This window comes from Capra hircus, chromosome 11 (genome assembly GCF_001704415.2).
Source record: "Capra hircus breed San Clemente chromosome 11, ASM170441v1, whole genome shotgun sequence".
Lineage (NCBI taxonomy): Eukaryota > Metazoa > Chordata > Mammalia > Artiodactyla > Bovidae > Capra > Capra hircus.
In genome coordinates this window covers 51,576,786-51,602,146 of record NC_030818.1, presented here as the reverse complement: position 1 = coordinate 51,602,146, position 25,361 = coordinate 51,576,786, and positions in this window count along the sequence as shown.

Here is a 25,361-nt window from a genome sequence, read left to right as displayed (position 1 = left end):
AGCTAACACATTAGAAAAAGACCCTGATACTGGAAAAAGACTGAGTTCAGTTCAGTTCAGTTCAGTCGCTCAGTCGTGTCCGACTCTTTGTGACCCCATGAATTGCAGCACGCCAGGCCTCCCTGTCCATCACCAACTCCCGGAGTTCATTCAGACTCACATCCATCGAGTCTGTGATGCCATCCAACCATCTCATCCTCTGTCGTCCCCTTCTCCTCCTGCCCCCAATCCCTCCCAGCATCAGAATCTTTTCCAATGAGTCAACTCTTTGCATGAGGTGGCCAAAGCTCTGGAGTTTCAGCTTGACCATCATTCCTTCCAAAGAAATCCCAGGGTTGATCTCCTTCAGAATGGACTGGTTGGATCTCCTTGCAGTCCAAGGGACTCTCAGGAGTCTTCTCCACCACCACAGTTCAAAAGCATCAATTCTTCGGCACTCAGCCTTCTTCACAGTCCAACTCTCACATCCATACATGACCACAGGAAAAACCATAGCCTTGACTAGACGGACCTTAGTCGGCAAAGTAATGTCTCTGATTTTGAATATACTCTCTAGGTTGGTCATAACTTTTCTTCCAAGGAGTAAGTGTCTTTTCATTTCATGGCTGCAGCCACCATCTGCAGTGATTTTGGAATCCCAAAAAATAAAGTCTGACACTGTTTCCACTGTTTCCCTGTGTATTTCCCATGAAGGGTTGGGACCAGATGCCATGATCTTCGTTTTCTGAATGTTGAGCTTTAAGCCAACTTTTTCGCTCTCCTCTTTCACTTTCATCAAGTGCGAAGGCAAAGGGAAAAGATGTCAGTAGAAGACTAGATGGTTAGATAGCATCATCGACTCAGTAATCATTAATCTGAGCAAACTCCAGGAAATAGTGGAGGAAGAAGGAGTCTGGAATGCTGCAATCAGAGGGGTCACAAAGAGTTGGATATGATTTAGTGACTGAACAACAGATTTATTCTAAAAATTAATATACACACTTCCCACACTTTAGAAGTGAAGTTATGACTTTAGGATGAAGAAACAAAAGATTGTCTTGCTTTATTTTGAGGTACATATTTTTCAAGTATTTTTGACATCAGAAAAGGGAACAAGCACCTTACACACTCATTGAAGAATGTGATTAGTAAATGTCTTAGAAGTAAGGGGATATTTGAACTGATTTTTCAGTGATGAAATTCAGCAGGCTGACAGAGGGCTGAGAATATTTCCATACCTTAAGGTTAACATGTGAAATGTCAAAGAAGTGAATAATCATATTTGTAAGTTGTGATTCGTTCATTGAAACCAAACAGTATATGGTTCATGACAGTGGAAGATAACACTGAAATAGTATATATTATAAATAAAATGTCATGTACAGTAATACTATTTCAAGATACTTGATATTAACTTCTGTGTGGCAGAGAGCAGAGTCTCAGCAAGATATTTCACAAGAAAAATTTCATTATAGACATAACCTTTAGCAATATGTTGAAGCCAGACTTGGTTACTAAGGCAGAGGTATAATGTAGATCAGTCAAAAAATGAAATGATTGGAATTATTATACAGTACTACATATTCAAAGGGAAGGAAATCATTCAGGTTAACTTTTTGAAATGGATTTATAGCTGGTGGGAAGAAGATCAAATGGTCAAAATAATTTGATATCACCAATGGAGTTTGTGAAATATGAATGTTGACAAAATTTGAAATACATTTAAAAATCACATAATTTCCATGAAGAGAGCAAAATAAACTCTTCTATAATTAATATGAATAATCTTTATTTCCCACAATATTTTATCACACATAACCTATTAAGATATTTAAGAAATTTCTTAAAAATTAGGAAATAATTTTTCTTACTTTTCTTAAACTTGTCCCTGTTCTTTCTGAACTTAACATCTGGGCTGTTGTGAGATAAATATTATATATATTTCATAAGTCTCTCAATTCTATTCCATGAAAACTAATCCACACTTGCTTCCAATAATGCACCAGAATGAACGATACTGCAGAATGCCAACAACTCAGATTGAAGGTCTGAGAATGAAGCTCACAAAGTTAAAAGTGGGGAACTATATGAATGTGTGCTTATATGACTGAATATGTTTTCCACATGTAAAAATTAAGTCACTGAATGTAACTTACATTGCTCAAAATGGCAAGCTAGAGGTTCTGTTTTATTTCCATTTGTTATTATTATTTTTTACTTTACAATATTGTATTGGTTTTGCCATACATCAACATGAATCTGCCACGGGTATACAGGTGTTCCCCATCCTGAACCCCCCTCCCACCTCCCTCCCCGTACCATCCCTCTGGGTCATCCCAGTGCACCAGCCCCAATCATCCTGTATCCTGCATCAAACCTGGACTAGTGATTCATTTCATATATGATATTATACATGTTTCAATGTCATTCTTCCAAATCATCCCACCCTCTCCCTCTCCCACAGAGTCCAAAAGACTGTTCTATACATCTGTGTCTCTTTTGCTGTCTTGCATACAGGGTTATCATTATCATCTTTCTAAATTCCATATATATGTGTTAGTATTCTGTATTGGTGTTTTTCTTTCTGGCTTACTTCACTCTGTATAATAGGCTCCAATTTCATCCACTTCATTAGAACTGATTCTGTTTTAAGATTATATTTTGTTAAATTGCTTGAATTGAAAAATATATTAATTACATTTAAAGAGACATCTTCATTTGCCTGTCATGAATTTCTTAAAGCATAATGAAAACATTCTATGACAATACATCTTTTTCCTATTCAATCAACAAACACTTTTATTTATAACATATTATGCTATATATAGGGCTTCCCCGGCGCCTCAGCAGTAAAGAATACGCCTGCAGTACCTGAGATACAGGAGAAGCAGTTCGATCCCTGGGTCAGGAAAATCCCCTGGAGGAGGGTATGGCAACTCACTCCAGTATTCTTGCCTGGAGAATTCCATGGACAGAGGAGCCTACAGTCCATAGGGTTGCAAAGAGTCAGACATGACTGAAGTGACTTAGCACACATGCATGCTATGTATGCAATTTGGAGTAAATAATGTGAAAAGCACTCTGTAACAAGCTAGAGGGGTGGGAATGGGTGGGAGATTGGAGGGAAGTTCAACAGGGAGGGGACATATGTATGCCTATGGCTGACTCATGTTGATGTATGGCAGAAACAAATACAGTATTGTAAAACTATTGTCCTTCAATTAAAATAAATAAATTAAAAATGAAACTAGTCCAAGGCCTTCTTTAATCAGGTTTACAATGACTATGTGAATCTTTAGAGGATGTGAGAGCTAATTTCATGTCTCAATTTGACTAGCCTATGGTGCTCAACTCTGGTCAAACGTGTTTCCTAAATTTCGGAAATTTTGCCAGGAGTCAATATTGCTGTCAAGTCCGAAGGTAATCCTTCCATTTATGGGTCCCTCACTCTTTTCTGTTAATGTCTTCAGTGGATTGGATGAGGCCTACTAACATTATCAAGGATAATCTTTACCTAAAATTTACCAATTTAGATGCTATTCCCATACAAAAAATTCTTTCACAGCAACATCTAGACACATTTGACCAGAGTTGAGCACCATATTGCTAGTCAAATTGAGACATGAAATTAGCTCTCACATCCTCTAAAGATTCACATAGTCATTGTAAACCTGATGCCCCAAATCATGTGATTCAATTCCTAAAGATAAATTTCTCTCTAAATATATGTATGTGTGTGTGTGTGTGTGTGTGTGTGTGTGTGTGTGTGTGTGTATCCTATTGGTTTTGGCTTTCTCGAAACCTTAATTAAATAGAAAGTAACAGCATATTAAGAAATACACTGGCTAAAAGGGAAAATCTGCAGGCTAGTTTCAGAGATGTGATTTCTTTGTCACAAAGATGATGAGCACACTATACACTTGAAAACCCATTTACTTTTATGTCACATAAGAAAAACAGGGCTCTTTGTAAGCATAATGTCAAAACTGTAAACATTTTGGCTTGGGAACTAAAGACATATGATTCAATAAAAGAGTAAAAGAATTACAGGAAAATTATTCAAGGAAAGCAAAATTTTTCAGGGAAATAAGAAATTCTCTTCTAGTAAAAGAAGATGAAAGTAAAGTTCACTCAGTTGTGTCCAACTCTTTGTGACCCCATGGACTATACAGTCCATGGAATTCTCCAGGCCAAATTACTGGAGTGGGTAGCCGTTCCCTTCTCCAGGAAATCTTCCAAACCCAGGGATTGAACCCAGGTCTTCCACATTGGAGGTGGATTCCTTACCAGCTGAGCCATCAGGGAAGCCCAAGAACACTGGAGTGGGTAGACCTTCCCTTCTCCAGCGGCTCTTTTGGACCCAGGAATCGAACCAGAGTCTACTGCATTGCGGGCGGTTTCTTTACCAACTGAACTGCTAGGGAAGAAAATCGTAAAAGAACTACAGGATAATTATTCAGGGAAAGCAAAAGTTCATTTATACTTCAGACTGAGTGGAGAAAATCATATCATTTAGAGTAAAAGTTGTGGTTTGGGTATGATTTCTCTCAAGCACTGCTTGTGCAATCTTCAAGAAAAACACCTGTGTTTATTTGTAAGAGCTGAATTAAAGTGAAAGTCACTTAGTTGTGCCCAAATTTTTGCAACCCCATGGGCTATATAGTTCATAGAATTCTCCTGGCCAGAAGAATAGTAGGTAGCCTTTCCCTTCTCCAAGGGATCTTCCCAACCCATGGACTGAACCCGGTTTATCCACATGGCAGGTGGATTCTTTACCGGCTGAGCCACAAGGGAAGCCCAAGAATACTGGGGTGGGTAGCCAATCCCTTCTCCAGCGGACCTTTCCAATCCAAGAATCGAACCAGTGTTTCCTGCACTGCAGTTGGATTCTTTACCAACTGAGCTATCAGGGGAGCTTTGGTAAGCTCTGTCAACCTTAATGTCTTCTTTATAGAACAGTAAACAAGATAGAGCTGGGGAGGAAAAAAAAGTTTCTATTGTGCATAACTCACTGACAAGTCAGATATGTGAGTGAAACTAGGTCCTCTTAATTGTATGTTCTAACAAAGAAAGAAAGCAAAGTGAAGTCACTCAGTCCTGTCCGACTGTTTGTAACCCCGTGGACTGTAGCCTATTGGTCTCCTCTGTCCACGGGATTTTCCAGGCAAGAATACTGAAGTGGGTTGCCATTTCCTTCTCTAGGAAATCTTCCCGACCCAAGGATTGAACCCAGGTCTCCTGCATTGCAGGCAGACGCTTTACCGTCTGAGCCACCAGGGAAGTCAAAACCAATATAATACAAAGAAAATAAAGGAAACACAAAACAAAACTATTCAAACTCCTCCAAGTGTGATAATCCACATTCTACATTTACTTCTTAATTTTAGTTTAACACCTTTTCCAAAATTTACTTTCTGTATCAGGAGAATGATAAAAGAGTATAATCTGCTGCTTTATTACATTAACTGGAAACACATATTCTTAGAGGACTAAGTATAATCCTCCTAAGGTATTTTTGACATTATGATAGTCGTTTCATAACCACCAAAACATGCTTTTTATTTTTACTGGACTTTTGGCCATTAAAAATGTCTTCCTATTCTATAGAGACAATAGACATTAGAGTTGAATTTACATTAAACCTTTAGAATTGCAGTTATGTTAATAACAAAGGTAAATGGTGCCAACTTAGGTGGGTTTAATTCCAGAAAGTTAGTGAAGAACAGCAAGGTGAATGTTACATTAATTCAAGCTCTTTCCTCAAAATATCTGCCAATTAAAGTAATGACAGGATAAAGTCCTAATAACAAATAAAAGTTTGGAAATGCCAAATTTCCTGGGAATTGAAGAACATAATTCTCCAGAGTAAGTGACAATAGGAAAACGAACCCAGATATCTGTTTGTTATGTGTCATTGAGATGCATGTAAAGCATTTTAAAAATCTAACTTCAAACTATGAAAGCGTTAAAGCTTAAATGTGTTCTATCAGCATTTAAAAAGGAAATGCAAGGCTCTTAATAGAAAGATAAGATCATATCTCCATGATTTTAAGATACCATAAAATACTCCATATCTCTATGTTTTTTCTGTTCTTTCTTCAATAAACTTATTTTTGCCATAGGTAAGACCTCAGCTGTTTCTTTGTGCCTTTACTGAGAACTAGGCCCATGAAGAAGAGTCCTCTTCAACTCTGATTGTCTATTAACCATAGAACTATACTTATATCAGAAACAGAGATTTAGAAGCAAGAAGAAAGAAATGAAAGTATAAATTCAATGACAAGTTATGAAAATATTAAGGGAATGTACTTAAAAATATAATTTAAAAATGATAGTGAAAAATAGATTAAAGAGAAAACAGATGGAATCCATGATAGCTGAAAATTCAACATATTTAGCCAATTTAAATAAATATATATATTTTATTTATGTATATATATTTCTCACTATACTTTCACTTGTATATTTGTACATGGACTATTTATCAAAATGACCATATCTAGATCATAAAATAAGTTTAAATGAATTTTAGAAGATTGAAATCATAATGAGAATGTTCTATGATAGTGGAATCAAAGTAGAAAACAATATCATAAGTATCACACAGATTGAAATATGTGATTTATATAACATGTCAGAGAGAAAAATAAAATTAAACTTGATATTACTCTTCATAGTTTACTGCTAAAGCTGCTGTTACAGGAAAATTGTAGCTTTTAGTGAATCTACTAAAAAACAGACATGTGATTAATTAACAATGTGCTAATATATTAATAAAAATATAAACAGCTATATAAATAATATGAAAAAGAAGACATTTAAATATGGGCATAATAGCGGAATAAGTACTTCAAAAAGAATATGTAAATACATCATAAATGTATGGTAATATATCTAGCATTATTATCCATCAGAAAAAAAACCCAATAACCATAATGTGCTTTTTCTGTGAATATACCAAAATAACAAACATTGAAATGGTTAATAGTGTCAAGTCCCAATAAGCATTTAGAGTAAATGGATTTTAAAAATATTTTTCCTGATAGAAGTACAAATTGGTAGAATCACTTTGTAAAGCTGTTTGGCAGGGTATACTGAAACTCAGCCTAGTTTCAACCATACACAATGATGGCACAATCTGTGATTTACTCAATCTGTGATTATAAAATGCAAGTATAAGAAACAATCTTAGACATTTATCAACTGTTGATACAAATGTTAGTCCCTAACCACTTTTTATATGTTTTAAATTTTTGAAATTCAAGTGTACCTGCCGTAACAAAACAAACACTAGACTATCACACACACACAAAAAAAAAAAAAGGAAGAAGAAGCTGTTATTCCTAAGAGCCCAAAGCTGGAAAAAACAGATGTCCATTAAAAGTAGAAGAAATTTGTTTACAATCATATAGTCATACAATGGGGAAAAAGCAATGGCAACCCACTCCAGTACGCTTGCCTGGAAAATCTTGTGGGCAGAGGAGCCTGGTAGGCTGCAGTCCATGGGGTCGTGAAGAGTCGGACAGGACTGAGCGACTTCACTTTCACTTTTCGCTTTCATGCATTGGAGAAGGAAATGGTAACCCACTCCAGTGTTCTTGCCTAGAGAATCCCAGGGACAGAGGAGTCTGATGGGCTGCCGTCTATGGGGTCGCACAGAGTCGGACACGACTGAAGCGACTTAACAGCAGCAGTCATACAATGGACAACCACACAGCCATTTACAAAAAAAAAAAAAAAAAAAATGTTCCATGCAACTCAGGTGTACTTGTATGTGAATTTATGTGTGTGTGTGTGTGTGTGTGTGTGTGTGTGTGTGTGTGTACAGAGAGATAGAAGAGAAAGAAGGGAAGAGAGGGAAGAGGATATATTGAATAATTTCATATACATGAAGTTTAAAAAAAGACGTTTTTGAAGAAATAAGGATAAGAGTTAACATTAGGTGGGAGACTATTGAATGAGGATTAAAGAGGGATTCAGCTAGATAATGAAGAGTTCAAGTTGCTTGAGCTGTAAATATATGATATAGATGTGAATGCATTTGTTCTTGCTGTTTAGTTACTAAGTGGTGTCCAACTATTTTGCGACCACGTGAACTGTAACACACCAGTCTCCTGTTTGTGGGACTCTGGGACTAGGAAACTGGAGTGTGTTGCCATTTCCCTTTGCAGGGGATCTTTCTGACCCGAGGATAAAATCCATCTCTCCTGCATTGGCAGGCAAGTTCTCTACCATTGAGCCACCAAGGAAGTCCCTGTTAATGTAATGATTATATGTATTATAAGTATGTATTATATGTTTACAAATTCTTCAAATTTTCCTTTAGCTTTTTGTAGTTTATTGCTTTCATACCTTAACTTTTAAAAAATTTAATATAAAATACTTTAGAGAATATTATTTTGATGTCAAGAACTCTGTGATTTCCCATACACATCTTCATCATGAAAATGCATACATATAATAAAACTCATTAAAAAAAAAGATGAATATAAAAAACATAAAACTACTGCCAACTTTTCAGATACTTTTCAACTTTGTTGCTTAATTTTAAATGCAATTATGTTTATGTATATAAGCTGAATTTTTAAAATAGTACTTGCTTCTTAATAAAAGAAGGAGGAACTTCTCTGCAAGTCCAGAGGTTAAGAGTCCACACTTCCATTGCAAGGGGCATGGGTTTGATTTATGGTCAGTGAACTCAAGATTCCACATGCAACCTTTTTGCAGCCAAAAAATGAATAGATAAATAAGTAAAGAAAGAGAGAAAAAAAAGAGAAGTTATTGTTGTTCAATTATCAGTTCAGTTAAGTTCAGTCGCTTAGTCATGTCTCACTCTGTGACCCCCATGGACTACAGCAGGCCCAGGCTTCCCTGTCCATCACCAACTCCCAAAGCTTACTCAAACTCATGTCCATCGAGTTGGTGATTCCATCCAACCATCTCATCCTCTGTCATCCTCTTCTTCTGCCTTCAATCTTTCCATTGGGTCAGTCTTTGGCATCAGGTGGCCAAAGCATTGGAGCTTCAGCATCAGTCTTTCCAATGAATATTCAGGGCTGATTTCCTTTAGGATGGATTGGTTGGATCTCCTTGCAGCTCAAGGGACTCTCAAGAGTCTTCTCCAACAACATAGTTGAAAAATCATCGATTCTTTGGCACTCAGTTCAGTTCAGTCGCTCAGCTGTGTCTGACTCTTTGTGACTCCATGAATTGCAGCACGCCAGGCCTCCCTGTCTATCACCAGCTCCTGGAGTTCACCCAAACTCATGTCCATTGAGTCGGTGATGTCATCCAGCCAGCTCATCCTCTGTCATCCCCTTCTCCTCCTGCCCCCAATCCCTCCAAGCATCAAAGTCTTTTCCAATGAGTCAACTCTTTGCATGAGGTGGCTAAAGTATTGGAGTTTCAGCTTTAGCATCAGTCCTTCCAAAGAACACCCAGGACTGATCGCCTTTAGAATGGACTGGTTGGATCTCCTTGCAGTCCAAGGAACTCTCAAGAGTCTTCTCCAACACCACAGTTCAAAAGCATCAATTCTTTGGTGCTCAGCTTTCTTCACAGTCCAGCTCTCACATCCATACATGACTACTGGAAAAACAGTCTTGACCAGACGGACCTTTGTTGGCAAAGTAATTCAAAGTCTCTGCTTTTGAATACGCTATCTAAGTTGGTCATAACTTTCCTTCCAAGGAGTAAGTGTCTTTTAATTTCATGGGTGCAGTCAGCATCTGCAGTGATTTTGGAGCCCCCCAAAATAAAGTCTGACACTATTTCCGCTGTTTCCCTATCTATTCGCTATGAAGTGATGGGACCAGATGCCAACATCTTAGTTTTCCTAATGTTGAATTTTAAGCCAACTTTTTCACTCTCCTCTTTCACTTTCATAAGAGGATCTTCAGTTCCTCTTCACTTTCTGCCGTAAAGGTGGTGTAATCTGTATATCTGAGGTTATTGATATTCCTCCCTGCAGTCTTAATTTCAGCTTGTGCTTTATCCAGACTCGCATTCTGCATGATGCACTCTGCATATAAGTTCAATAAGCAGTGTGATAATTTACAGCCTTGATGTACTCCTTTCCCAATTTGGGACCTGTCTGTTGTTCCATGTCCGGTTCTAATGGTTGCTTCTTGACCTGCATACTGATTTTGCCAGAGGCAGGTAAAGTGGTCTGGTATTCCCATCTCTTAAAGAATGTTCCACAGTTTGTTGTGATCCACAAAAGGCTTTGACGTAGTCAGTAAAGCAGAAGTAGATATTCTTTCCCCCTCTGGAACTCTCTTGTGTTTTCTATGATGCAACGGATGTTGGCAATTTGATTTCTGGTTCCTCTGCCTTTTCTAAATCCAATTTGAACATCTGGAAGTTCTTGCTTCATGTACTGTTGAAGCCTTACTTAGAGAATTTTGAGCATTACTTTGCTAGCATGTGAGATTAGTGCAATCATGTGGCAGTTTGAACATTTTTGGCATTGCCTTCCTTTGGGATTGGAATGAAAACTGGCCTCTTCCAGTCCTGTGGACACTGCTGAGTTCTCCAAACTTGCTGGCATGCTGTGTATAGCACTTTCACAGAATCATCTTTTAGGATTTGAAATAACTCAGCTGTCCAATTATTGGTATTTTAATATAGAAAATATTAATATAATGAAATACAAGTTATTTCTTAACCCATTACTTTTTAATCAGTTGTATGCTGAGATTTCTGAAAAATGTATAGGTTAGTTCTAAGTGCAATAACCAAAAAAGATATTCAAATTAACTAGAAAAGACAATCTTAAGATTTTTTTTATTGGCTTTGGATGAATTTACACTTGAATTAAGTTGTGCTATTATTATAGGTGACTATCAAAAAGCTAAAAGCTATTGTGTATGTACTTTTTTATTTTCAAAATAAAGATAAAAGTGAAGAGAGGAGAAAGCTAAGCAAAACCCTTAAGGACCACCTGCCAATACTGGGTTTATAGCATCCAATTTATAGTACATGAACAAATCTCTTCTTGAGTTAACAGTCCAATATTAATTAAACAATTATTGCAGGGATTCCCTGGTGGTCCAGTGCAAAGAATCTGTCTACCAATGCAGGGGACACGTGTACGACCCCTGGTCCAGAAAGATTACAGGGTAATCTGCAGGGTAACTAAGCCCATGAGTCTAAACTACTGGGCCTGAGAGCCAAAACTGCTGAAACCTGTGTGCCTAGAGCCTGTGCTTAGCAAGAGAAGCTGCAGAAATGAAAATCCCATGCACTACAGCTAGAGTGTAGCCACTGCTCACTGCAACTAGAGAAAAGCAACATGCAGCAATAGATTCAGTGTAGCCAAAAGTAAATTTAAAAATTTTATTTATACAATATTTTATTTAAAAATTTTTATAGCATTATTTTATTATCATAAATATCTTGTTAGGTCACTTTTTTGAGCATTTATTGCATGAAAGGCACATTTTTGCCTACGTAAGAAATTTGCTTCTGTTGATTTCATACTTGAAAGATAACATTGCTATATAAAAAATGATTGGCAAGGTAACAACACACTTCTATGAACTTGTGGCAGATCTCTTCTGGAGTGATAATCAAAAGTCTGACACCAGCTGGGGTGTTTTTGATTTTGGGGTGGGGGGCAACTTGATCTACTTTTTAAAAATGCTTAAGTATCCTAAAGAATTTGTCTTTGTAATAATGGCTTTTAAAGCTATAGGGAAAAATGATATATTTCTCAATGTTTTTCTTTGAATGTGAGTAATCTTTTTTAGTTGATATAATCAGGAGTCTTTCATTTTTAAAGTATTTTTTGCTGTTGTTATTTATTTCTACTGGATGTGTGGTAATGTGCCTTTTTTCAATCAATCTTGATTTTTTAAAATGTTTTACATTGTTAGTTATTTTATGTGTTTTCTCATCTTTCAGTAAAATAAAACTTCTGCCTTAATTTCATCTAATAAACAGAGTTTGAATATTGCCCTTGTCACAATTTCCTGATTAGTAAGTAAAGATCCAATCTGTTATTAGATCAAGAGGGATGATAAGTAGATATTTAATGACTTTATGCCAGTTCCAAGTTCAAATAGCAGCCTTTGATCTAATGTAATTCTGTAAGTCTGAAATACAGATATGTCCTATTGCTTAACTCTGAATACCTGTGTAAATAAAATATTAACGTCACCACAATTCTTTGCCAAAATTCTCATTTTTTTTTCTTGTTTGTGACAGTTGCAAAAATTATACCATTTAGATTGTGATACATCTATGGTCCTTAATGGACACTTACACATGTTTTCTGAAAGTTTCTATATATTGTTCTGACTGATTTAGGTATGAATATGTGAAGAGATAAGGAAGATAGTTTTCTGATGGCAAAGGCCATTTGTTCCAGGAATAGATTTCAGGGCAATGGGCTCCTGTGAAGAATTTGTGTTCATTATTCAAGTGGTAGACAGAGGAGAAAGTGGGGTTAACTACTTTCCAGTTTCTGACAGACATTTCGTTCAATGTTTAATGCAGGTAGACTGTCTTCTGAGCCTTACTGAACTTTAATGATAGATTTGGAACTAATCTTAGTTTAAGTCAGTGATGTGAGTTTTCATCTATTATATTGCTTCTATATAAAATATGATGAAAAGTTAGGAAAGAATATGCTGAGGGCTCCTGGTCAGAACCAGATGACATTTTAAAATTAGAGGTCAATTTTTCATTTATTACTCTATTCCCTGGTCATTTAATTTTCTTTCAAATAATTGTCTTGTCTCTTTTTATAGACCTCTGTTGTCATTCTTAAATAACTTGAGATGGAAAATGTATAATGTATAAAAGTTTGGAGAAATACAATTTAATCCTGAAACAATCTCCTTAATATGCACCTTAATAAAACAAACTTTTACTTATGTATTAATTAAAAATCTGGATAATAATGGAGAAACACCCCATAATCAAAAAATGTTTTATGCTTATAAGCAAATCTGTTTAACTGAATTCATTAAAAATAGCATCCTTAAGAGCCTGATTTTATGCACTTAGTAATTTACTGTGCATGTAATAACCTAGATGATCAATGTAAAAATGTATACATATACATACTTATACAGTATATTTTATATATATATATGCATACACATAACTAATTTTACTGACCAACCAATTGCCTGTGTTTATTATGTTGTACATATAAAGGAATTCTTAAACCTTGTAAGTCAAATACTTTGGGGATAACAAAGGTGAAATTTCTGATGCATAATCATGACTACAGATCATATGCAATGGTCATATTTATTTTCTTAAGCAATATTTACTGAAAAGAAATCTAAAAGGAGTTCATATCAGCCACCTTTTTAGAATTTTAGATGATGTATATTTGATAATGAATGGTAAACGCCAGTATAAAGTATCTTTAAACACATTTGCCATTACTTCAACATTTTATGTATAAATTGGAATTGGATTCTATCATCTAATTTCTTAAGGTCTTCACTCTCCTTACCCTCACCCCCAACAACAGTATCTATTATAATGATCTGAAATTATTAGGTCTTCAATAAATCAGTTAGTTGATTGATTGCATATATAAGATTTATTCAAAGATAATGATCTCAAGTTTCACACTGTGAATCTAATACAAATGTATATGTATATAGATATAGCTATTTAATTTTGGTTTTGAATATATTTTAAATATAAAAAAAGGCAAACTATGGGATAAACCATTCGCATTTAAACTTAGTCTTCCTCATTAATTTTTCATTGTGCAAATCTCTGTCTATAGAGGCTCCATCTTACAATGCAATGGAGACCTTCAGGTGTTTAACAAGATGCATTGCCAAGTTTTAATAGAATTCTGCTGATAAAAGACTTTGGAGTTACTACTCCTCTGACTTTTCTAACTATAAATCCTTCAGACTTGGCCATCGTTCAAGTCAAAGCTGCTAGAATTATTCATGCTCGCTATGTTATGTTGCTTTAAAACTGAATCTTTTCTACAAATACTTTGCAGAAAAAGCAATAAGAAAATGGTTGAGAATAAAAATCTATGCAAAATCAAGGTGATAAATAGGTAAAAATAGGTAAAATCAATTATTACCTATTTATTTCACTTGTCTGTTGCAAGAGAGGTCATTGTTGTAAGATTTTTGCTTAATAAGCTGTTACTAAAAATTAGCAAAACACATAATCTTGGACTACATATTTTGTATTAGATAGGCCTAACAGGGCAAATTATCAAACTCTGTCTCTTTTTATATCTAGCACTGCATTAGAAGTTCTCAACTAAGGGAAATATTGCTCCCTCGGCATCATTTTGCAGGATCTAGGGACATGTCATTTTGTCACACTGTGTGGAGACAGCTACTATCATCTGTAGGGTGATGGTTTAGAATGATGCTAAACATACAGCTCCCAGAAAAATATATATACTATATATATATGCAAAAATATATATACAAGAATTATACAATCATAATGTCTATGGTGCTGAATTAAAAACCAAGAGAATGGATTAGCCTAAATCTTGCTCTTTTTTATAGCACAATTGTCTCAGTGGCTTAAGCTTTTACTAACGATCTAAGATGTTTTCCATTCCCAGGACTGGGACATTCTCATTAGTTGTTTCAAATCACTTTAAGCTGCTCAGTATAAAATACAAGGAATCAATTCTCTACACTAGGGAAAGCAGAACTCTCTGGGCTGAGGTGGATAAGTATAGTTGTTAATAAATAAATAGTGTTTCAAGTTTTTTGAAATTTAAAATATCTGGACAGATAGCTTCTAGGTTAGACACTATTAATGTACTTAAACTTTTACTGGTGTCCTATATGTCAGAATCATCTGTTATATATCGCCCTAAGTGTTTACTGTATACTAAAGAAGCAGAAGTGGAAGTCCTTAATCTCATCATTCTCCAAGCAGAGAAGTGACACATGCCTGGTATATACAAGACATAGCTCTGGAACTCCAGGTGTTCAGAGACAAAGATAATATCTCTGTTTACCTTAATCACAGAAAAGTGAAAGTAAAGTGAAATTTTCAGTCAATCAGTTACACCTGACTCTTTGTGAAGCTGTGGACTGTAGCCCACCAGGCTCCTCTGTCAGTGAGATTCTCCAGTCAAGAATGTTGGAGTGGGTTGCCATGCCCCACTCCAGGTGATCTTCCCAACTCAGGGATAAAACCCAGATCTCCTGCAACACTTGCACTGTAGGCAGATTCTTTATTGCTGAACCACCAGGCAAGTCCTGTCGCTCATTAGTAGGTCTATATTGTGAGCTATGGAAGAGTCATCTCTCATTCTTGGGAGGTAAGGGAAATGCTTTGCTGGGGGGAAAAAGAAATTGATTTTAAATCTAGACTATAACTTAACCTAAACGCTGCCTTTCAGGTTGTAATACTCAATTGCCACAATGAGAAAGGTTGGAAGGAAAAATAATACTTATTTGTCCAAGAATGTTTCATTTTTACAATCTGATCATGCCAAAGAAATGTTCAGAGTTTATGAGGAGGGCATTTAGAGTGCAATTCTTCAAGGTACTCTTACCTTTTTTATGTAGGAAAAAATGTATTTTAAACATTTTGGATATCTTAAAAGAAATATTTTACCTACTGACTACTGTCACTGAATCTTTTTCTGACTTGTAATTTATCTTGTTTCTTTCCATTGGCTACATTAATGGATAATAGATATTCTTTCCTTAGACTATCATTTGACAACACAAATCATTTTCAATTTAACCATAGTGATGCATGCATTTGACAGAGACATCTTGGATTGAACAATTCTCTGGTCTGAGCAGCTACATTTTAAGTTATCATCAAGTCCCAGGTGGTGCCATTGTAACACTACACATTTAAGAAATTAAAATATAAGCTGGAATACTCATGACACATATAAAGATACAGTTAAATATTACAGTGTCCATTCATTTTTAATTTTCCCCTTCTCAACTATAGTTGATTTACCTGTATGCTTACTCATTATCTCATCTTATCTTGTCAAAATAAGTTGTTTTTCTTTATTTAAAAATTGTTTAGAAAGATTTACTGTTAAGAATAGCTATAACTAATGTTCATTCCCCTTCATTTAAACTATCCAAATTTAATGACTACAAAATTTATAACTTTCTAGGCAGTGCTGCTCCAATTCCCAATTTAAGGTAAGTGTGTTTTGCTGTTTTCTAGCATGATTGTTTTCATACTGTTTATGGGGTTCTCAAGGCAAGAATACTGAAGTGGTTTGCCATTCCCTTCTCCAGTGGACCACATTTTGTCAGGCCCTGAATAGCAGGAATATGCCCTTCAGCCACTCCATGTAGCTGGATGACATGTCCAATGCCCTGGTTGTCCCACTGCTAGTCCTCGTTGAGTGAGTAAACCTTCACTGTGCATGGGGTGTCGGTCAACGTGAGGCTTGGGGTCAAAGCAAAGGCCCTGCTGGAATGGCTGGAAGGGTGTCAGCAGAAGGCTAGAGATAATGTTGGATGATGCCTAGGAGAGGAGGTCCCCCTGGCCTCACTGTTGCTGCTGGCTGCCCTGAAGTCCATCTTATGGCCAGGAGTTGCTGTCTCCCCTAGAGCCCATCTGCCATCCAGATGATTTCCTTAAAAATTAATTTTGGCAAATAGTAAGAAGCATGACCTAATGGGGACAAATGATATAATCAAGCTTGATTGAATTTAAAATTATTTTGTAATGATTTTTCATTGTTTCCAAAACAAACAACATAATTCTACCAGATAGGAAATTAAATTGATTAAACATATGGGTTTATTATCTTAGTATTTAAACATCTTAAGTAGGAAGCCAATTGAGAAAGTTTCAGATGCCTGATTGCTAGCCATGTCAGAAGTGACATGGTGCCCTTGGAGGAGACATTTTAATATAAAAGTGAGGTTTCTTAAATTTTATTCCTGTAACACATGAGTCTATCTTTTTAATGATCAAATGTCTTAAATGGACAGAAGTAATTTCGTGGGTGACTAATTCCACAGATGGAAAATCATACCTACCACCTGTTCGAGGTAGACTACAACTGATACAGTTTCCCAAACACCTGGGTTTGTCCTTGCTTTTCTATTTACATGCTTCATGACCTTGGAAAATATATCAATATGTTGCCGGATAACAGCTTTGTGGTTACAATATAAAGATAATGTGATAATAAAATACTCTCTACCTATTATGAATCCTGATTTGAAGTTAAACATATAAATCAAACTATGGCACAAAAAGTTACATTAATAATTTGCAAATGTGAGCTTCAGTAGACATGAGTATTAGGAGTACATTACACTGAAGTCCTGTTAGCAATGGCTCTTTAAGAATTATGCAAACGGAAGTAGCTTTCTCATCTTCAAAAATCATTGTTCACATAGAAGTAGAAAATGCAAGTGTGCAAGCTTTGTCAGATGCTGGCTTCCCAAACAACCCAAGAAACACATTTCTAAGTTGAAGCTGGATTTATTGCTTGCTGCATTGAAGAAGAGTACTGCCTTGCCAGAGTTTTATTAATAGCATCAGTGAGGAGTCTTTGAAATTTTGTGATCTGGTTTCAGGTAAGTGCTTCAGTGAAAGTATTTAATTGCTGTTGATTAAGGAACATGATATGGTATTTTGGAATTGGTGGATATAAGTTTCAAAAGTTTTAGAGCGCAAGCAATTGTTTATTGTTGTCTACTGAAAAGTTGAACAGTTTTATGTGTATTAAAGTGAGTTATTCAGGAAGTCCCTGAAACAAACAGTAATATTATTTAAACATTTATCTTCTTGCATACAAATTTTCTGGAAGAATGAAGTCATATTGATGAAGACAATGGCATTTTATTAGTGAAGAGAGCCAAAGAGAAAAGTGATGTTAATGTAGATGGTAAGATGAGTGAGTTGCGACACGACAGGCTGTAGTACACTGGGCTCCTCTGTCAGTGGAATTCTCTATACAAAAATACTGGATTATATAGTATTTTTGTATTTATCCAGGAGACCTCCCAACCCAGGGATCAAACTCAGGTCTCCTACATGGCAGGCAGATTCTTTACCATCTGAGCCACCAGAAAACCCCATAGATGGTTTCAGTCCTCTTTAAATAATCAAAATGTTTAAATAAAAAATGTTTACTTATATACACTCTATAACTAAAAGGAATATTATATATGTTCAATTCTTTCCTAAACCTAATATAAACCACCTGTATGAATTTCTGAAAATAATTTAGGTAAACAAAATGATTCCCTGGGAAAATCCTAGATTAGTATATTGAGGAGGGCATAGCAACCCACTCCAGTATGCCTGCCTGGAAAATCTCCATGGACAGAAATGCCTGGTGGACTACTGTCCATGGGGCCACAAAGAGTAGAACATGACTGAGTGACTAAGCACAGCACACAGCAGTATAAAGAGAGAACTAGTAGAAATAGAAAGAGTCAATTTGACATTGACTTTGCATTCAGTTTAGTTCAGTTCAGTCACTCAGTCATGCCCAATTCTTTGTGACCCCATGAATTGCAGCACTCCAGGCCTCCCTGTCCATCACCAACTCCCGGAGTTCACCCAAACTCATGTCCATCGAGTTGGCGATGCCATCCAGCCATCTGATCCTCTGCCATCCCCTTCTCCTCCTGCCCGCAATCCCTCCCAGCATCAGAGCCTTTTCCAATGAGTCAACTCTTCGCATGAAGTGGCCAAAGTACTGGAGTTTTAGCTTTAGCATCATTCCTTCCAAAGAACATCCAGGACTGATCTCCTTTAGAATGGACTGGTTGGATCTCCTTGCAGTCCAAGGGACTCTCAAGAGTCTTCTCCAACACCACAGTTCAAAAGCATCAATTCTTTGGCACTCACCTTTCTTCACAGTCCAAATATCACATCCATACATAACTACTGGAAAAACCATAGCCTTGACTAGACAGACCTTTGTTGGCAAAGTAATGTCTCTGCTTTTGAGTATGCTATCTATGTTGGTCATAACTTTCCTTCCAAGGAGTAAATGTCTTTTAATTTCATGGCGGCAGTCACCATCTGCAGTGATTTTGGAGCCCCAAAAAACAAAGTCTGACACTGTTTCAACTGTTTCCCCATCTATTTCCCTTTGCATTATATAGAACTAAATAAAAATGCCATACTCCAATCCCTCCATGTCATCTGGGTTTTGGAGAATGATAGAAACAAACTCCAGGAAAATAACAATGTATTTACTTGTATTTTTTTTTTTTTTTTGTGGAAATATATCATCTCTTCTTAGGTAACAACAAAGTATACTTCTTTTAAATCAGCTAAATTTTAATAATGTGATGGGATTTTTCTGTTCTTGGTAGTAATATTAAACAAAAAATAGTTATAAAATGAGATAAAGATTTCTCATTACAGAGTCAAGCTGTAGAGTCTTTTAAAAATAATAGTCTGCTATTTTTTTTTGAAATAAAAATATCATGACAAAGATGTTTCATATAACAAAAATAATATTATTCTTTATTCTATGTAAATGATATTACAGGGACTGTGATTAAATTTCAAAATCATTCTATTAAATTGCATGCAAAAGATTAAGTCCAATATTTACAGTTCACGGAAGGGCAGAGAAGAAGCATTAAATAACCAGTGATTATTTTTTTGTTGTTGTTCTATCATTGAGTCTTATTACTACATTATCCTTCCCAGAAATTAATATACACTAAAAAGCTACAGAGTTATAATATTGAAAATACAGAGAATTTTCAAGGAAAAGACAAAGTATTCATTTTGCATTGTTGCTAGTTTCATTTTAAGATGTTTATTGCATTGTTTGCATAGTATTTATATCTGATATATAAATTCCAATTAAGAACTACTAAGATAGAAACTTAATATCTTTTATCAAACTAATTAATGAACTTGTTTGAATAGATGAAAAAACCATGCCTGATATTCTTTAAATAAAATAATAATAATAATACTGATGTATACATGTATGTGTAAAAAGTTCTTTCAATCCAATTAGACTTCTGATTCTTCATTTTTATTTAGCTTCAAATTGTCTTGAGGTTATATATTTAATGCTCAAATATTGAGGTGTTAGATTGCTAGATTTAAATCATCTAAAGCAAAACTAAATATGAACATGATTATTTTAAACTTCCACACTCTAATTGGATTATACTAGACAATTAAAAGAAAATCAATTTTTAAAAAGTTAATATTTAAAAAAGACTTTCTAATCACTGGAATATGTCTTAATTTCTTGGTAATGATATGTAGAAATAAACTTAAATGAGCACACACCATAAATTTTGACTCAAGTATAATACTGATTTGTAGTTAAAACATACCCTACATATGGTAATGAATATGCTATAATTTTTAATAGTTCTTTTCAAATTGTATATATGATCATGCCTGGAAATCTGGACAGTGACTTGGATGGATTTATAGAGAAGACTGCCTACACATGATAGTATAAACCTGGGGTTCATTCCATTCCAGTTACCAAAATAAAGAAGTTTGAAGAGCCTCCCATTTCCAACATTAAGGGCTGGCAAAAGCATTCGTTTCCTTACTTGGTTTAGTAGTCCTAATACTGAGGCTTTCACTTGTTATTTGTTAAGAATTTCAGCAAGTTGAATATTTTCTGTTAGCACCAATTTGCTTATTTGCAAAAAGTGGATAATAAATAACTGTGCACTCCAGGAGTTGTATGGAAAAAAATACCAAGTTCATAATGATATTTAGGTATTTAATGATATGAAGTAGTTGACATTAAATCGTTAATCTCTCAAACTGCACTTTCTCTACTGGCTTCTCTTTTTTTCCCCTAAAAACCACCATTTTATATTCACTTAATGTAGAACATGATTTACTTTGGACTCCATGCCTCCTTCGAAGTTCATTTTATGTAAACCCTTTGGATTTAATATTTTTCCAACAGGAAGCATAAATCAGTTGTACCGTTCTATTTTCTTACTGTATCATGCTCATGCTTTTTCGCTAAGTTGTGTTCAACTCTTTGAGACTCCCCTGGACTGTAGTTCTCCAGAATTCTCTGTCCATGGAATTTTCCAGGCAAGAATACCGGAGTGGGTTGTCATTTCCTTCTCCAGGGGATCATCCTGGCTGAGGGATTGAAGTCACATCTCCTGCTTGGTAGGTAGATTCTTTACCACAGAGCCACCAGGGAATCCCTTCTTGCTGTAAATCAATGATAAATAATAGAAATATTAACAACAACAATAATAATGGAAAATAATAGTAGGCGTTGACATTTATTGTTCTAGATTATTGACAGAATAATATATTTTTAGTCTTCACCAAAAGATTAGTGCTTATTCATATTAGACAGAGGAGGGAAATAAAATTTAAGGATGCTTAAAAATATTATTCCAGGCCACACTGCTGTTAGATGTGAAGGCTAATATTTGAATTGGCATCATCTCACCCCAGAATTCATGATTTTGATCATCACCCAAAGAGGTCAGTTCTGCCAAACTAACAGTTCAGTAACTGTATTCATGCTCATCCCACTGGCCTTCCTTTCTGAGCAGATCTACACAGCTAGGCTGCCAAATTAAAAATCTTTAAGATCTATCCTTGGAGTGCAGTGCTAACATCACTCACCTAGGACAAGGAATAGCTAAGCCACATAAGGACTCAAAGTAATAGGGAAAATATGTTCTTTTATGTCAGTGCTACTCTAAGGGTACTGCTGAGAAATATGTCCCTATGGATGTGGTCAGTTGTCTCTGAAGCAATGTAGTCACTGGAACAATACTAGATGTGTTGCAAAAGTGCTGTCAAAGGACATTTTTTTTTTTCTTCCTCTTCCCTAACGTTGATATCTGTTCTCTCTTCGTCTATTAGCCAACTCTGATCACTACATTGGTAAAACGTCACAACAGTTATAAATGAGACATCTGGTTTGGAGCACATGGAGTGAAGTGAAGTGAAAGTCGCTCAGTCATGTCTGACTCTTTGCAATCCCATGGACTTTTTCATGGGGTCCATGGAATTCTCTAGGTCAGAATACTGGAGTGGGTAGCCTTTCCCTTTTCCAGGGATTCTTCCCTACCCCAGAATCGAACCATGATCTCCTGCATTGCAGGCAGATTCTTTACCAGCTGAGCCACCAGGAAATCCCAAGAATACTGGAGTGGGTAGCCTTTCCCTTTTCCAAGGGATCTTCCCAACACAAGAATTGAACCATGATCTCCTGCATTGTAGGCAGATTCTTTACTAACTGAGCCATCAGGGAAGCCCTTGGGCCCATGAACTTGCCAATATTCATGTGTTTCTAATTTCAAAAGCATTCATGGTCTTTTCTGGTCAACTTCACCCAAATAACAAGTAAAAGCACCCTCCTCCAGTAAGGATGTCCTTACCAAGGTCTGATTTTACTTTGGGTACTTGCTGTGTTAAGTATGTCTGGCAGGGCCAGGCCCAGTGCCCACCCTAGGGATGAGGAGAAGAGAGGATGAGAATTGTCATTTATTTGAAGTCACCTCTGGAGTTATTTCCCCCAAGTCATCATCATGAAGTCACAGAGCATCATTAAGTCCTGAAAAATGCTCATAATATAGCTTTAAAATGCCCATAAAAAATGACATTACCTGACTTGCAATATGCTTTATTTCACATATGAAATTCCTGCAATAATTTTATGGACCAATTATACTTCTTTTTGGTTTTTGCATTAAAATGTAATTTATTAAATTATTCAACACAAATAGATATTACAGATTTGTAACGTCTTTGATTTTTCATTTATTTATACTGTTATGGGGGGGGGTGCTGGCAGGAAAGAGGAGAAGGTGGCAGAGAGGGATACAGGGACGGATAAGGAGGAGAGGCATCTGAGGTTCCCCAGGCTCTACAGGGCCCTGTCTGGAAATGTTCTGGCATCTCTATTCCTTCTCCACCATTAAGTAAGCAAATAAAATTTTTAAAAGAAAAGTAAACAAAGGAAGGAGAGAAGGAAGGAAGGGAGAAATAAGGATGTTGATAACATACTCTTGTATTTATGGTTAAAACAAAGTATATTTGAGGCAAGCACATATATACACAAATTAAATCATTAGTCAAATTAGCCTGCATCTCATATCCTTATCTTCTAAGCCAAAGGAAGTCCTTGTGGTGTCCTATATAATGCAATTCATTTTTTAAAAAACAAACTGTCCTGTTGTGTGAATTTGAATAACATAACATATTTAAAATTATTTTTATTTCAAAAAAGTAAAGCGTTTGGCTGAACCAGTCTCAAGCAATGTATTGAAATAAATGGACATTTAAAGTAAATGAAACAAAAAAGTTCAATGGAAAAGTAAACAATGTAGTTATTTTAAACAAATCATATTATTGTTTCATAGTTTGAGTTAAAATACATCTTATTCAGGGTAACTCAAAAGGCTGCAATCAAGGTGATGGTCAGAGTTATAGTCATTTTAAGGCTCAGTGAGGAGCAGTATCCTTTCAGTATCACTCTTCCGACTGTTGGCAGTTCTTAGGTCTTCATTCTGTTTGACCAGAAACAGTTACTATCATGTTACGCTTTTCATAGGATGGCTCACAATATGGCAGCTTGTCTTCCCAGAGAAGAGACAGAAACAAAAGTCACAATCATTTTACAAGCTATTCTTGGAAATGATATTCTATTACATTACATATTTTATTTGTTAGAAGAGAATCCATACTCATATTCACATACAGATTTACATGAATACCATGGTACAGAGATCTTTGGGAGCCATCTTCAAGTCTGTCCATTGCACAACCCAAATATATATCCAAGATAGTAAATTAACTACATTATATTCAGACAATGGAAAATTATATAGCACTCAAAATGAATAAAGTAGAGACCCACATAATATTCTTAAATATTAGTAAAACAACATCCATTGAAATAAACTCCAAAAATAAATAAAGCGTAATACTCATTAAAAATTTGAAGAATAATTTACATCAAACTATCTTATACTTTTTAAGTAATATACATATATTCATATATATAAAAATGTACTTTCAAAATGTACCTCAATTATTATTTTAAAAGAATATATATGAATATACTTCATACACACACACACATATACATCTTTATAATAAGAATACAAAGTATTCCAGATAATAGTTAACTTCGGGTATGAGATAATAAAATGTGTTGGTACAGTGAACATGTAGTAAGATACAGATTTTTATCAATGTTTTAGTTCTTCTGTTTATGGATTTGCAGATGCAAATACCTTATTAAATATTTAAGCCTAGACCAAAAAAGAGAGCATATAATATTGTATGAACATGTGTGTCAACTCTTCATGTCATAGTCCAGTTAAAAAAACAAAAACACCTCTACCAAAAACTATGAAACAGTAAATAGATCTGATCTAATGTACAAGGTGGAAACAGAAATATAACCTTTAATTTTTGGTCATCATCATTAAGAGAAATATAGTGAATCCCTGGTCTCTGAACTGAAAAAGATGTTATAGTAAACACACAAGTCCAATACACACAAGATATGAGCACCCTGGCCAATAGCAAAAGAAGGACTCAAGGGCACATTATCAAGTTGTGTTGGGAATTCATCTCACTACATGTCTGGGTCTTAACTTTAAATTTCAAGGCACCTACATTAAGCCAGCATGGAAAAAATGTCTATTTATCAGACATAGTGATCTGAATAAATTATTGTATCAAGGACCAAAGTTAGATGGCATTATTGTCTTTCTAGACTGCCAGTCTATCAAAAACTGTGGACTCACAAAAGAAATGGGAGTTTTGGACATATGAATTTAGAACAAAATTACACCATGATAAAATCTTGGTGAATGAAGTCATGATCCTTGCAATTTCCTAAATTTGGTAGTAAGAAATACTGAAATGTCACTCTCTGAGACAGAAGACTATGTGCTTAGGTGGATCCCTCCCACCTCTGTAAATATGGTCAATCATAATATTATAACAAACTTTAGATGAAAGATGTATCCTAACTGTTAGGCATAAACCAAGTCACTGTAGAGACAAATATATATATATATATTTTTTTTTTTTCCTGGCAGACAAGTAGCCTTGTAGCTTATCAATCTTCTTTATAGTTGGATTAGTCATATGACACAGATTTGACCAATTACATGCAGACAAAAACTGTACATGCTGCTTCCAGGTGTGGTCCATCAGACTTCCTTTATGACCTTCAGTTCTCTTCTTCCACAGAACAACTGGAAATGAACAGTCTTGGTAACTGTTGGAGCATTACCATGATGTCTACAAGGTGTCTCTATAGGATTCCTTAGTTTGTACTTCCCTCTTCTCATGCCTTACTACTTTATTTGAGCATGAAATAAACTACTATTGGGTCAAGCCTCTAAAATTCTATGGCTTATCTCCTTGTTGCTCTTGCAGTTTACTCACTAAGTTATGTTTGACTCTGCAACCCCCTACGTGGC